The following is a 15,326-nucleotide window of genomic DNA, read 5'->3' on the forward strand; positions in this document are numbered from 1 at the left end:
AAAAAAAAAAAAAAAAAAAAAAAAAAAAAAAAAAAAAAAAAAAACAAACAAACAAAAAAACCCCACCCAAATAAAAAAAAAAAAAAAAGAAATTTAAAATTGGAGATAGAAAGGTGCACTTAAAATTTCCAGCCACAAGCAGTCAAGTTCAGTTTTGCTTTCAGCCTGCAATTATCTAAGACCTTATCTCATTTATATGGTAATAACTTGTCTCATGTCAACTCAACAAGCAGAGAGAGCAGCTACGCAGCGCCGGCTCCTGGAACGCTCTGCCCGGCTAAAGCCTCCCGGCGTGGGCGAACGGACCCCGCTGGGCTCACAGCGCCCATCAGAATTGCCAATGAGCCAGGCTTCCAGAGCTGTGAGGAGCATACAGAGGCAGGGAATTTCTTGTCGCTGTGCATTTAACGCAACTCTCTTTACTGTTGCGCACACTCGGCATGAAAACATTTTGAGAGATAATTATTTGCCCAGGGAAGAGGAGACTTTACCGCAGCATTTCGGTGAGAGCTGTTCCTGAAAAAGGAGCAGCAAAATTTCGTGGCAAAGTTCAGAAACTGTTTCAGGATGATTTCTACGGCTGCAAAGCTGCATTTTCTCTAAAATTCAAATTAAATATAGATAAAGTGAGAAAAATAAGCCAAAACAGATCTGGACATTAGTGAGGGATAAAGGCTTTGGTCTTTTTCAGTTTCAGAGGTAATTACTAAGGGATGTCTTATCCCCTCACCAAAGCAGAGGAGGTGCACAGGAATCTCTGGATTCCAACTAACCCTATGGCTCTCAGATATAATAATTTGATGTTAGACAGCTAGCAAGCTAGCAAACATCAAGACAGAATAACGATCTGGAATACAGGTAGCCCATACAGATAAAAAACCTCTCATCACTCTCCTTAATGAAAGTCCAGCTACTCTAACGAGCAATTTCTCAAAGACATTAACTGTGATTTTGCCCATAACCCATTATCCATTTGGGGAGGCAAGAGAATGTTTCAGTTTAACAAGTAATTTCCTATCAAAAGCTAGATAGTGAGGTGTGGTGATTGTACTAGAACTCTGATCAGGGCACAGTGACTTCAATCATCAAGCTCATACTTCCAGCCTACCCTGAAGAGAAAGGGTTTGGTTTAAGGTGTGTGCATGGGGGGGGGTGATTCATCAAAGTGTATCTTTAATGAAAACCAGGCAGCATATGGTTTGCAGGCATTACTTTCTAAAGGGGTTCTGTGCCACTCATTAGAGTCAAGAGTATTTTGAAGGTAACTGAAGAACAATAACATACTTATTGTTTTTCGTGGGGAAAAAAATCAGAAGTGAAGATCAGGCTTTGGCTTATGCCCCTGTAATATTATTACACATTATGTTGCCCTTTTCTTTTCTAGATGATACAGGTGGGTTTTTGAAGGATAATGTCTCAGTTCACTCCCTCACTCTTTGTAGGTTATAGGAAAGGGAAGCCTGCTCAGATCACACTGCTGATGGAGCACTGGGAGTCGGTGTTTTAGAAACACTGATTTAAAATGCTTTGCATTCAGAACAGTGAGTTTCATGTGGGATTTACTTACTGTATTTAAATACAATAAGAAATTTGTACTGAAATACTATTATATACCTAGGATCGCCAAAGTACAACAAAGGATTTCACATCCATATGTTTGATGACCGTGTTATCCTTTTACACAGAGAATGTTGCACACGAATGCTTTAATCCCTACCAATCACAGTAAGCCCTGAGCCCCAGAGACCACAGCCTTTAAGATGCCACTTAAATTTTCTGACCATCAGCAAGAGTTAGGTTTGCATCGTTCATCTCTAAAAGCATCCCTTTAGCCACAGGTGCTTCAAGTCTATGTTAAGAATGTAAAATTAAGGTTAGCAGTTCAGAAAAGCTCTGAAAGGGATCTAGAAGTTTTCCTGTAAGTGCAGCTCTCTCCACCACCCCAGCAATAACAAACCCCATCTATTTCCACCCCAAAAAAATCAAAATACCCCCAACATCAGTCATATCACGCGCTCTTGGAAGTGCTGGATCATGGACTGCCGTACTGGGACGAAGGGAAGTAAATGTCAGGGCAGATGGGATGGAAAATACTTTTGTGAAGCATTGGTTCTAAGATGCTAAACAGCAAAAGTCAGTTTTGGACAATCAGAAGCAGCCTTGGAAGAAATATGTGAATAGCAGACAACAGAAATTGTTTTGCCTTAATTCATACAAGCAGTGCTGAGTTTATTTACAGAGGTCAGGAGATTCACTTTTTAACCCTAAACACAGAGGATTCAGTCTCCTGCTGGGTCAGGAACCAGGGAAAGATTTTTGATAATGAGCATTTGCAATCTATGCCACCTTTTAAAGAGTAAAAATAAAACATAAGGAGGCATAAAACAGTTTCTCAGTTGAGAACAACAGCATCAGTAATGAAGTTTCACTATTAATAAATCCTGCCTCCAGAGCTTTTCCAGAAAGCTTAATAAATATTTCCTTGTGTTTCATTTGGAGAAGTAATCCAAAAGAAGACTCTGAAAATCTTGAGGAAACATGAAGGAACTGTTTGAAGTGTTTTTCAAATGCTAATAGTTATGAGGAAGCATTAGTGCTGTTTAGCTCTGATTGTATCAGGAGTGGAACGTCTTTGAGAGTGATTTAATGAGCAAGATGTCCAGTGTAGTGCTATTAAATGCTTCTCAAGTATAATAATGTAATATTCCAAAACCAATGCAATCGCAACACTGTAGTCTTCAGCAGAAAGAGCACTGCCTCAGTGGAAATTCCCCCCACATCCAACATGGATAAATTCAAACCTAAAATGTCACACACCTTGTCCACACAAGGGAATCTCAGTCACCAAAAATGTCTCACTTCTGTTACCTTCAGCACAAAACAAAAAGCCACACACTCAGGGCAGAACAAAAAAACCAAGGCAAGCATCTTACAGTCTGGAAAGTTAAAAATCAGTGAGGGTAAACTGCATTTGGAGTTGTAATGAACAACATAGTCTCTAAAGGCTTTAAATGAATATGCTCAAACACACTAGTAAACATTTTAAATATGTATTCACAGTCCTGTTGGATTCTAATGCTCCTCTGATGAATAAAACTGATTCTCCTCCTCAGTAAATAATTCAGTAGCAAAGAATAGCTTGGCCTGGAAAATAGATGAACAGTGGGCCAAGACTTTAGATAGTTGCTTTTTTCTGAGAGATTTTGGCTTCAATTTTGACATTGTGGGGAAAGTTTTCTGCAAAAGAGGAAGTCACACAAATAAATTTGAAGTGTTTGTATTCAGAGCTACAGTTTAGTATCTGTATTTTCTGACCTTTATTCTGTTAGTGGAAGAAGAAAGAGCTGATGGCATGAAAAGAGAACCCAGAAACACAACTTATATAAGTTACTGCCACAGGAGAGTAATTTTCATATTCAAGGACAAAGTGTGGGTTTGTTCTAGCTGTGGTCAGACACATTCCTCTTGTGATACAGAATGCTGGTATTAGATAGCTGGGAGTGCAAGATACCCAGGAACTTCATCTAGAGTAGGGTCCAGAGCAAAATACTGTTCTGTGTTTCTGAGTGGGGTTTTTTGTTTATTTCATGTTAGCACAAAGATGCATCTAAGTACTGAAGAGCAATCTGATTAGAATTGAGACTTAAAGTAATAAGGCACTCCTAAAAGAACAGGCAAGCCCAGTTTCCTCCCTGCTAGAAGTAAGTATCTTTAAACCACAGACTTTAAAACAGGGTAAAACCTTTCCCAGGTTAATTCCATTAACTCTATGAGTCAGAACATGGTTTGTCCTAACTCACCAGTAGGCCTGATCCAAAACCCGTGAGAACCTTTTGGATCAGACCCTAATAAAGAATGTGGAGGACAGAAAAAATACATTCATTCTTGATATTAAGAAAATACAGGAATTTGAGTCACACATGTTGTCAATATTACTTTTGTCAGATAGTTATATAGATCAGGGAAAGGCACCAGTGAGTCTGAAACAACAATCACAAGGCAGAAACCTCTTGGCATTCGCCTGAGCCTTCCTTTCCAGGCAGCAAAATTCCAACCCAACAAGCTTCTATGAAAAATTGAGATATTCACAAGCATTTGCAAACTATAAGCACAAGATCCTGCAAAATAGTAAAGCCACCCTGAGAGACCCACTGCTTAAATATGAACACCTAGTCAAAAAGAGTATTGCTCTAACAGAAATGAGATGCCCAGAGGCATGTTAAAAGACTGGTAACTTTTAGCAGCCAGTTTGGAACTACATTTTAAATCTTAAAAAAAAAGGAAGGTGGGTTTTTTTTTGGAGGAAACAAAAGTTGGGAGGAAACCAAAGACAAGATATCCCAGAGCCTGACCCCATTCATCTTATGTTCTTATCAAGTTTTATAGGGTTTGGATCCAGCTTGTTTCTAGGCAACTTTAGGAAAAACCTTATCCATACAGTATTTTCCATGAATAACTCTTTTAAAAAAGCACAAATAACAAATTTCTCTTTGTCTTATTTCACAAAGAACCTTCCTCTTAAGTCAGAAAACGACGTATACTCAAAACTAAATATATATAACTGACCTGTTTCGTTTAGAGCTCTCTCCATGAACAGTTTGCTTAGCTGCATGAACAAATCTTCATTGATGACCTTTTTGATTGTGATCTTGGCACTAGAAACAAGGAGTGACACAAAAAAATGCTTCAATCTGAAGCCAAAATACTAGAGACTTAGAGTCTAGAACAGATCAGTTCAAGAACTGTAAGTGTAAAATAAACTTTAGAAAAAAGTAAACAAAAGCAGCAATCACTAAACAATATCTTCTAATGAAAAAATTTTGCACAAAGGAAGACTAAGTGCCGTTATTCACAGCTGTTACTTTTTGTAAATGGAGGCCATCACCAATTAAATCCCAGGAGAATCAGTCCTATCTAAACCACCCATCTGACTACTTCTGTCCCTAATCTTTCCCCTTTATCCCAGCCCCACATCACATCAGCATTAAGGTGGTTCACACCTGTCTCTTAGAGACCAGAGTTTGCTCCAGACCAGAACTATCATATGCTGCCCGATTAATTGCATTGAAATGCACCTCTGGCCTCCCCTCACAGAGAACACAGTCACATAGACAGGGCAGCCCAGTACAGCTGCTTTGAGCATGCAGAAGGGCAGCACTTTACACCAGCTGAACCTTCATCCTGTCTCCTCTTTGGCAGCAGCAACCTCCTTTCATATGCTGACCCCTGTGACTGCCAGGATGCCATCAAAGGGCATTTCTTCAGCCCTATGAAGTTTGGGCTCCTTTTCCTCTACTGAGTGCTGTTCTTGTAGCCAGCAGCTGTGAGAGAGCAAACCCATCAAGTGGTTTCAAGCATTTTCTTGCTTAACGCTCTTTTTAAACCACAGCTACACAGCAATCCACACATCTTTTTTTTTTTTTTTTTTTTTTTTTTTTTTTTTTTTTTTTTTTTTTTTTTTTTTTTTTTTTTTTTTTTTTTTTTTTTTTTTTTTTTTTTTTTTTTTTTTTTTTTTTTTTTAATGTCCATATTGTTTGATTTTGTATTTTACTTGGACAGGCTGTGCCCCAAAAAACACTGACTTTTCAGCTGGATCTTCCTTGTGCGATGGTGGGTGGAGGAGAGAATGATCTTGGGATCTCACAAGCACATGTATGTGATGTATTTTTATAAATGAACAGGCTCAGAAACATTCTTCTGTTTTTAAGGGGACAAGCATTTCTGCAAAATTTTTTACTGGAACATCTTATACACAAATCCCATCTGGATACTGCACACCAGAGCTCACATCAAAACAGAGACTTGAAGGGGCTTATGGAGGTGATCAGACGAATATTTTCCCATGACAGAAGGCTAGAAAACTTGTCTTGCACAGTAAAACACAGACTGAAAGAGGAGAGAATTGCAGTCTGTAAGGTATTCAGGAACTAACTAACAGGAGAGGAAAAGAACTATTTCATTTAACAGAGATATTTAGATAAAGATACTGTATGAAAACTTACCACAATCCCACCCATCCTGTAAACTAGAATAAAGATTCCAGGTATTAGGAGAATAAAGTTGGGGAACTCTCTTCCCAGAAGTCGTATTTTACGAGGAGGAAAATGAGGCATAAAAAATTAATCCCTCTACTCAAGTTCTTATATAAAGTTTGTGTCAGAGATGGGAATCAGATACTGTAGACTTAAATATAGGTGAAATGAGAAAAGAAAACCAATGTGAGAAAATAGATTAGATTTTTTATAATATTAATAAACTGATAATATATAACAGGTAAATTGTCAGTGGAAATTCAGTACTGATAATCTTTGGAACAATTAAAAAATACTGTCCTTTAAAAAAAAAATTTACATTTCTGACACAGAGTATTACTTCATGATGCTACAGAAGTAATAAGATGCTTATAGGCAGTCTTTTTCTTCTTATGCATGGCAGAGAAAATAATTTATGGATAACTCAGTGTAACATGTTTTTCTGGGTTGTTTTTTGATGGTTTTAAGTTTATTGTTGGGATCAGTACAGTCAATATCCTTAGGGAATAACATCCATGATTGTAAAGTTCAGTTATAGGCAAAAAAACTTTGACACGTCTCTTCCTACTGAACTCCTTTTGATTTGGGACTATCACTTGAATGTAATCTACTTTTTTTCCCTCACACAGTGCTCATCAACTTGTAGACGTGGATTTTTCTCTCTCAGTTCCAGAAGAGATCAATGAGGGTTTCTATTCCAGGATTCCCAAGGGTGTTTCCCTTATCAGTTTCATTGCCATGCCTATTTTACCTCAAGGTCTACGCACTACTTGCTTCACCAGATTTCTCTAAATCCTAATTCCAGTACCAAAATCCCACATTTGGTACCTCTCAGTTAATCTTCAAATGCTCACTTCATGCAAACAGAGAGATGTATTTGCTATTCAGGAGGAAAGGTTTTTTAAAATGGTGTTTGTTTTGTTCCTCAGGTCCCCATTGCCCTTCCCTGCTCTGGGAACAGGGACTGTGTTCCTGCTATAAACAAGTTGCCACTGTCTCCAGGAGGGACACGGTGATACAGGGTCACGCACTCTCCTCAGTGTTCCCTCGTGCTCATAAGGATGTGCATCGCCTGTCTTGGGAACCTAGATTCCCAAACAACATTAAAAATGCAGTCCCAACCTTCTTTTCCCCTCGGCCTTACATGAGGCAGAATCTCTCACATTTTTCGTCAGCCCTACTTTGAAAAATGTCACCATTTTTCTTATTTTCTGATTCCCACTTGAGTTAGAAAGTTACCTCTAGTAAGAGTGACCTAGTCTGTGCTCTCATGTTGAACTCTCCTAAAACTGGAACCAGAGAGCGCACTCAATTTATCCAGTCAACAACATGCTGGACAATATTTGAAAGAGAAACAGCAGGACATGCAGGCATCTTTTACAGGAAAGGTTGGTCCTCAATGGCCACAACTACACTATTTACATTCCTGGTTTCTCTACAGTCATTACTGTTCTCTGGCAATTTCTATCAGCAACATTTCCTGCCTTCCATGGGACTGGGTCTGAATTGTGCCATCTTACCACTTTTTCTCTGTTGTTCCAAACAATAAACCTCTTCATTTTCCAGCAAAACTGAAAGACCAGTTTCTCACATTTTGTCAGTGGGATTATAACAGAAATTCCCCAACATAATGCAGTCTTATGGCAAGATGTACAGGGATGCAGAACTGAGGGTTATTCCTTTCTTCAGAGTGGATGAGTTCTCCTGTCTCCCTGAGGAGAGACACTTTAAAACTTCTTTATCTCTTTACTTATCCAGCAAAGTGCTGCCATTAACACCCAAATGCCCTGCCTCAGCACCTCATGAGCTCCAATGAGTTAATAACCACAACAGCTTTGCAGAGAAAAGCACTTGAGAGGAAATACATCAGTGGAACTTAAAGGCTCCGACTTCTGAGAGGTATTTAATTGACATGAGCCGTATTCCAGCATGACTTTCATAGCACCTCCCTGCATCACTGTAAACCTACATCATTTGCACATATTTCTGCCTAAATATCTTCATAAAGCTGGAGCAGAAATACTTAAGTATGTCTTGCTCTAAGTTCTTAGATGATTTGGGGCACTTCTCTGATACAACAATGCTTAACTTGGACTTTCAAAATCAACATGAGGTGCTGTCAAAGCATCTTTACATTCTGCGCAGCTTAGTTCCAGCACGCAGCAGAATATACTGGGAATTTCTGAGGGCCCCACCTATGCAGGAGCTGGAGCATCTTCTAGAGAGAGAGACTGCACCACGAGGTACAGGACTTGTATGTGTATGTGATGGCAGGAGGGACAGTAGAGGAATGTTGCTGAGGCAAAGAGGTGTGGGAGGGCCCCACACCCTCTGCTGGCCACAGGGCCCTGCCAGCTGTGAAGGCACCAACGTGTTATTCTCGCAAGTGCATTGTGCAAGTCTGCAGGCAAACCTGGTGTCATGCTGGTGCAGAACCACGGAGTTAGAGCTCCACTGTTCAGCTTGAGCTGAGAATTAAATGCTGTACTGGGATCTGCCACTGGGCACATTGAGCTGTCACTCTTCAGAGGTCTTGGTTGTGTAAGTGAACCGAGGGAATCGCTAAACCACAGACAATGAAAACATCTTTAAATGAGAGACTAAATGAAAAGAAAAAAGTTGTCAAAATGTCAAGGTTAATGTTTGCATAAAACTAACCTGGGAATGGTTAGATGGTATGAGTGTAAACCTTAATTAAAACTTTTTAAGTGTGAGTACAAAACTAATTTCGGTCTAGACAGTCAATAAATCTATTCCCTTTAATGAAATACTGGTCCTTTTGATATTTTCGGTCAATTTTCATCCTCATCCTTGCAACTGTGTGTAACATTGATACTCAGATTCCTGTCTGTCAAAACCAGAGGAGCCATGTGGAGCAGGACCACAGCCTCCCACATGGCTCCTGCTCTATATCCTCCTGCACCCCTGGCTGAGCCAGTGGCTCTGTCCCTGGCCTGGCTACAGCTCTGGGATGGGCAGCAGCCTCTGGACAGGGAGTGGTAAGTCTCTGTCCCCACTCCTTCACTGGACCATGATGGTTTCTGCAAAGGATGTCAGAGGCAGTTTCTTCTTTCTGCAGAGCACCCCAGCTCTGCCTGGGCTCTCAAGGCAGCCTGGAGGAGAAGCACTTCTCTGTCTTACAGCCTGGTAGTGCCACTGCTATTTGTACAGCCAGATATAGCACAAATGGAGTCTGCAGTGCCTCTGAGAAAGCCTGGCCCTGGCATGTCTCCAGCAGATTTTAAGAAATCAGTTTGAAGAGCTCTAGGATCTTGTTTTCTTGCATTTTGCTGTTAGAGGGCATCATCATCCAGAGTTATCTACAAATTAGATAACTCTGAATATAAGAGTTATCTATAAATTATCTACTTAGACATCTTCCTGATCTTTTATTTTTGTTCTCAAAATTAAACTGGTTTTTAATTGATTTTAAGAAAGGAAAGAGAAATGGTAAAACTCCCTATGATCTCAAATTTTTTGGTTATTACTGGCTCAGTGCATACCATACTTTCAAATACTATCCCTTCTGGTGAATTTTAGAAGGAATGTATGTGTGCTCTGAAGACATACAGGGCAGTTGTAATTTTTTTCCTTCCTTCGTTCCTTCGTTCCTTCGTTCCTTCCTTCCTTCCTTCCTTCCTTCCTTCCATCCATCCCTCCATCCCTCCATCCTTCCATCCTTCCATCCTTCCATCCATCTGTCATTCCTTCCCTGTTGCTCATCCTTTTTTTGCATGCACAGAGTTCGGTTACACTGTCAAGAATTTAGTGGAATCACTACACGTTTTACTTAGAAACTCAAACCTCTCTTAGACAGCCCCTCTTCTTTCACCTCTCTATCATTCTCAAGTTTATCATTGCTTTCCTTAAACAAAAATTCCCATTTTCTGACCAAAAGGTACTCTTTTTTTAAAATATGCCTTATTCAGACACAGTTTGCAGCCTGTGCTGCCAGTGCACTGTGGCTTTCCCCAGGGCAGGGTCTGGTCTTGCACTGTGCTAAAAACCAACAAAAGCGGGAAAAAGGGGAGGGGACAATCAACACATTAACAACAAAGATTGAAATCACTGGCTCTGCCACCTGCTCCATCTTACAGTCATAAACTCAGACAAATTTGCCTTCATCTGTTTGACTCCCCCTCAGCATGAACTCCACAGCTGGATTCCCAATAAGTCCATCAATATCATCTCAGCACCATGAATATCAGCATGTTAAACTACTCTTATGGCTCTGTAACAAAATAAGGATATTGAAATCTTATATCAAAGACATTTTTTTAGGGAGCCATAATATTAATTTAGCATTCTGTTGTTCAAGGCGCTGAAACAAGGCTATTTCACAGGGTCCAATCCACAGAGAGCAAACAGACACAACCGGTAATGCAGCTGCCCATGAGCAAACATGGATATTTAGTGAGCATAAGTAGGAAGATTATAGCTTTCTTCAGGATTGTCACTAACCAAACAGATTAGATTGGAAGCTCATGTTTTTTCTATACAGAAAAGACAGTCTGAAGTTTAATTTCATTTTTGTAAGACAAAACAAGAAAGTTATTGCAACATATAAAGCCAAGAGCATATTACAAATATTCCAACAAAAGAAAAGCATAAGCTAAGAGTCAGGATTCTTCAAATGAATGTCAAAATGTTTTGACTTACATATAGATTGTAAATTACCAGCTACCCCTATTAAAGTAATGTAAGATCCTACTTTCTTCCCAAAGCAATTTCAAAACAAGCCATTCTTTTCCTCCAGTACATAAAATAATGGACTTAATACGAGTAAATCCTCTCCACTTTTTCTCAGTTACTAGCAAGGAATCTCAGACATGCAACAATGTGTGACAGAACAGTAGAGAAAAATAATAATCTAACTCTACAGGAAACATGTCCTGACATAGTAAATCAGCACTGGATGCTCTTAGGGCTACTGCCTGCATTCATGGTTTTCTTTTATTTTTACAGTGTTTTGTTAAGTTGAAACCTGATGATGCTTTTTAATGAAAACCTTTGCTCAGAAAGTTTTTTTTTCTACTGTTTTCTTTTTCTGATGTTTTTTGGTTTAAGTTTTTTATAAGATAATTATATGCTTTTCCTAGTTCTGATGGCAAATCTTTATCATATAATGTGCCTAGATCTGCAGAGTTGAAAATCTTACCCCCTGCTGCTGAGACAAATTTCTGAAGAGAGGGGTCTAGAAACTCAGTGTCTGGAAGGTGACCTACTCCAGTTCAAGTACACTGCTACAGGAGAGAGCAGTCTCAGAACTACAGATATATTAATAGCTCCTGGAAATTTTGGTCAGAAGGAAACAGGACAGGGACCCTGCAAAGTTTTTGGACAGGAGGCACCATGAGAGGATTCCATCACTGTTTCTGTGCCCTTGTCATTGGGTCAGAGTTCATCCCAGCCAGGAGATTAGAGCCCTGATAAAGATGACCACCTCAAGCCTCCACAGCACAGGAGATCCCCAGTGCCTGACAACGCTGTTGCAGTGAATGCTCTGTCACCATGTGCAGAAGGTTAGATTTCAGAGCCCTGCCCTCCAACTCCAGCATCCCCATCCCCAAGGATGACTAAGTTTAACAATGGTCTTGAGCCACTGAAAGCAACTGCAGCTTCCTCAGGAACTGCTGCAGTAATACCAGAAAGCACTTTGGATCCAGCTTCCTTGCCAGGAGAACAAACAGCAGAGCAGTAAAAGACCATTTACATCTGAGAGACTGAAAGCTCTTAACTCCTCATCATTGATCTCCTACAGGACCTGGCCACAGAGGTGTCTGTCAGCTCAGTTTGTGGGAATTACACATACACAGAGCCATCTCCAGACCTGCCTGGGCTCTGGGCAAGACTCAGTGTTACCCTCCCGAGGGAGAAGAAACAGGCAGAGAAAGGGAGGTGATGGCAAGCCAGCAAGTGAGGGAAAGCGCTGGAGAGCTACCCCTGGTACAGCCTAAGGCATGGGAGAGAATACTTGCAAGAGCTGCCCCAGCCCTTCTCTGCCTCCAGGCAGAGCTGTTTCACCACTTCCAGCATCCTGCTATCCAAAAACTTCTCTTGCAAACACCTGGCCTGGTGCAATCACTTGTTGGACTGAGTTTTGCATTTTGTTTTACTAAGAATTGCTTGATTTGGGAGAATTTATACTTTGATATTAGAAAGACATAAATAGCCATAAAAATTCGAGCTCTGCTTGTACAAATGATCCACTGATGTGTGTTAAATGCACTCTATTGCTATACTGAAGTCAATTTGCAATTGATCATATTGCATTTCTAGTGTCAGCAGATATGAAAACATGTCATTTACCAATGCTTAATGAACCTCTATGCTGACAAGACATAAATAAAAATAAACAGCTCTCCAGTTAAGGAGGTTAACCAGCAAAGTACTCAGTGAAAACATTAAAGAGGTAATCATCTGGCAATTGCAGTATAGATAGAGCAGCTGCCCTCAAGGATGACTAAACCTATGCAAAGGACCATTACAAGAAAAAAAGGAGGGGAAAAAAAAAAAAGAGGCAATTAACTCTATGTCATAAGCTGAAAAATTCTATCTGAATGAAAAGAATTGACTTTCTGGATTGCATTTGTAGTCTTTTCCACAAGTACTTGAGGTAATCTGCTTTGTGGGACTCTTTGACCATGCTCTTTGACCATCTTTTTCCTTTGGTAAGGAAAAGGCAAAGCCGCAAGTTGCTCCAGTGTTGTTCTTCCTAATTCTTCCTGGTAATGCTGCTCCCTTTTTGAATCTTTGCATTGCTTTCATGGGTATTTTAGTCCTAATTTTTTTTTTTTTTTTAGGACAAAGCTTTCAGTTTCCTTTATAGTTAAAGGAACACAACAAAAAGGAACATTAACAGTGCTTAGAAGCATTTCATGAAAGTAAAACACAGTGGATTAAACTTTGCTTCATAGTTAATGGAGCAATTTAACCGTAGCTACATTCACCACTGGACTCAACAGAAATTTCAAGTTCAATTCAGATTTTAAGTAGATGTAAATGGTGTTTATATTTAATCTATGAAGCCCAAGGCAGCAGAGTTTTCTGAGCAACCGGGAGTCCAAAACAGTTTAACCTCTCATGGCTCAGATATACCCACTGCTCACAGGGTACGGTACAGATGATAAGCCTTCTGTAGTCAGCTCTGCCCATGAAAAGGGGCCTGTTCCACGCAGTCAAAGAAAAGGGCAGTACAACTGAGGGTGATGTTACAGAGTGCTGTTGACAGAAATCACATCTCCTGTGGGAGATCCCTTGACCTGGGCACCCTTTCCTCATTTTACAGCCATTTCCCATTCCGGATAGGTATCAACTGTCTTCTGCCTGCAACAACCACTGACCCATACCCCAGCCACTCAGGGGGCAGGCGTCCCCCTCCTTGCAAGCTGCTTTCCCCAGTTGCTCTGGCAGATGCCTCACCACACCCCTGCTGTTCTGCTCTGCCTCCACGCTGCCCAAATAGCATCTTGCCCCCCAGATCAGGCTCTGAGATGATACTGCAGACATGAAGCCTCTCACTGTAAAAGTCAGAGAGCCACATCCATGTCACAGAGAGCCAGATTGACTCTGCTTACAGGGGAGGAAAGGCTAATGCCTCTCAGGGGCCAAAAGCTTTTCCTTTTGACCAATGCATTAAGTAGGTGAATTAAGCATCTTAAAAAAAAACCAAACCAAACCAAACCAAATGAAATCAAACAAACAAAAAAACCCCAAACAAACAAAACCCCAAAAGCACAAACAAACAGACAAAATCAGTTATATATATTGCTTTTAAATGCAGCCCAGAAGGCCAACCACATCCTGGGCTGCACCAAAAGCATGGCCAGCAGGTCGAAGGGGATGATTCCACCTCTCTACTCTGCTCTCGTGTAATCCACCTGGATTACTGCAGCCAGGTGTGGGTCCCCAACACAAGAAAGACATCATCAGCCTGTTGGAGCTGGTCCAGAGAGGCACTAAGTTGATCAGAGGACTGGTGCACCTTCACTATGCAGACAGGCTGAGAGACTTGGGGCTGTTCAGCCTGGAGGAGTGAAGGCTCCAAGGAGACCTTAAAGCCCCTTCCAGAACCTAGAGGGGGCCCACAGGAAAGCTGGAGAGGGACTCTACACGAGGGCATGCAGAGATAGGACAAGGGGGAATGGCCTTAAGCTGAAGGAGAGTAGGTTTAGTTTAGATATTAGGAAGAAATTATTTACTGAGGGTGGTGGGTCACTGGAACAGGTTGTCCAGAGAGGCTGTGGACTCCCTATCCCTGAAGGCATTAAAGGCCAAGGCTGGATGGGGCTCTCAATAACCTGGTCTAGTGGAAGGTGTCCTTGCCCACGGCAGAGGGCTTGGAGCTAGATAATCTTTAAGGTCCTTCCAACCAAGCCATTCCATGATGCTATTATTTGGAATAGTAACAGGTCAGCAGGTTTTGGCAGTGCATCGTTCTGAACCAGCACCTCACAACTTGCAGCTGCTTTAGAAAACCACTCAGTGGTCACGTTATAAACATTTATCTGAGGCAAAAGGAAAACTTCAGTAAAGCTGAAGGAAGAAAGTGAATCTTCCCTTCCTGCAGAAAAAATGAACAGGGATGTTCAGAAATAGAAAGCACCTCAGGAGGTTGCTGCCTTTTGTATATTCATTTATGACTGACTATTCTAGTGACACAGATTCCCTGATATTTTAATGTATTGTAATGCTAGCTGTGCAAAATCACTACATGTATGAGACCAGAAAAGGGGGTTTGTACATCAGAAGAAAAGCAATTAGTAGCAAATTGTCTGTGCTCTTGTACAGACTTTGCCATAAATGCTCATCAGGTACCAATAAGCCCTTCTCATTTCAGACATGCTCTACATCAAAAAAACTCATCATGCAGACCCAGTCCTCCTCTCTCCTGTATACATCCTATCCTATCTCAATGCAAATATGTTGCCCCTTGATAAGAAAAAATTGCCTACAGCTCTCATATCACATTTTTCATCAGTAGATGTAAAAGTAAAGATCAGACCAACTGAGGTCAGTTCATTAGCCCCATTTTGCAACTTCAGAAAGTGAGGAATGGGAGATGACCCTCCTAGCAATCTGAAGCCAAAGCCAAGCTTCAGAACCCAGGGAAGCTCCCTTGGGATCCTTAACCTCTGTTTGCAGGGCTGGACAAAAGGTCAGATTCCAGTGTCAGAGCTGTACTGTGCCTAATTTGGGGGATGTGTCTCAAGGCACTTAGCATGGATTTCTTCATCTAGGCACCAGTAGTCCCAAGTGTGTTTGAAGGAGCTTGTCTGGTTCTCCCTCTAGTTA

General features: G+C 40.8%; 1 long non-coding RNA gene across 2 annotated transcripts in view; it reads right to left on the bottom strand.

Moving 5' to 3' along the window:
* The window catches only part of LOC114069109, a 147,405-nt gene that overhangs the window by 117,461 nt on the left and 14,618 nt on the right, over positions 1-15,326 (bottom strand). For both annotated transcript variants that reach the window (XR_003573726.1, XR_003573727.1), the window contains exon 2: positions 4,567-4,655. This is a non-coding gene — a long non-coding RNA (uncharacterized LOC114069109). The remainder of the gene's footprint in view (positions 1-4,566; positions 4,656-15,326) is intronic.

This window comes from Empidonax traillii, unplaced genomic scaffold (assembly GCF_003031625.1).
Source record: "Empidonax traillii isolate 1590-97213 ecotype Southwest subspecies unplaced genomic scaffold, ASM303162v1 scaffold1193:size157251, whole genome shotgun sequence".
Classification (NCBI taxonomy): domain Eukaryota; kingdom Metazoa; phylum Chordata; class Aves; order Passeriformes; family Tyrannidae; genus Empidonax; species Empidonax traillii.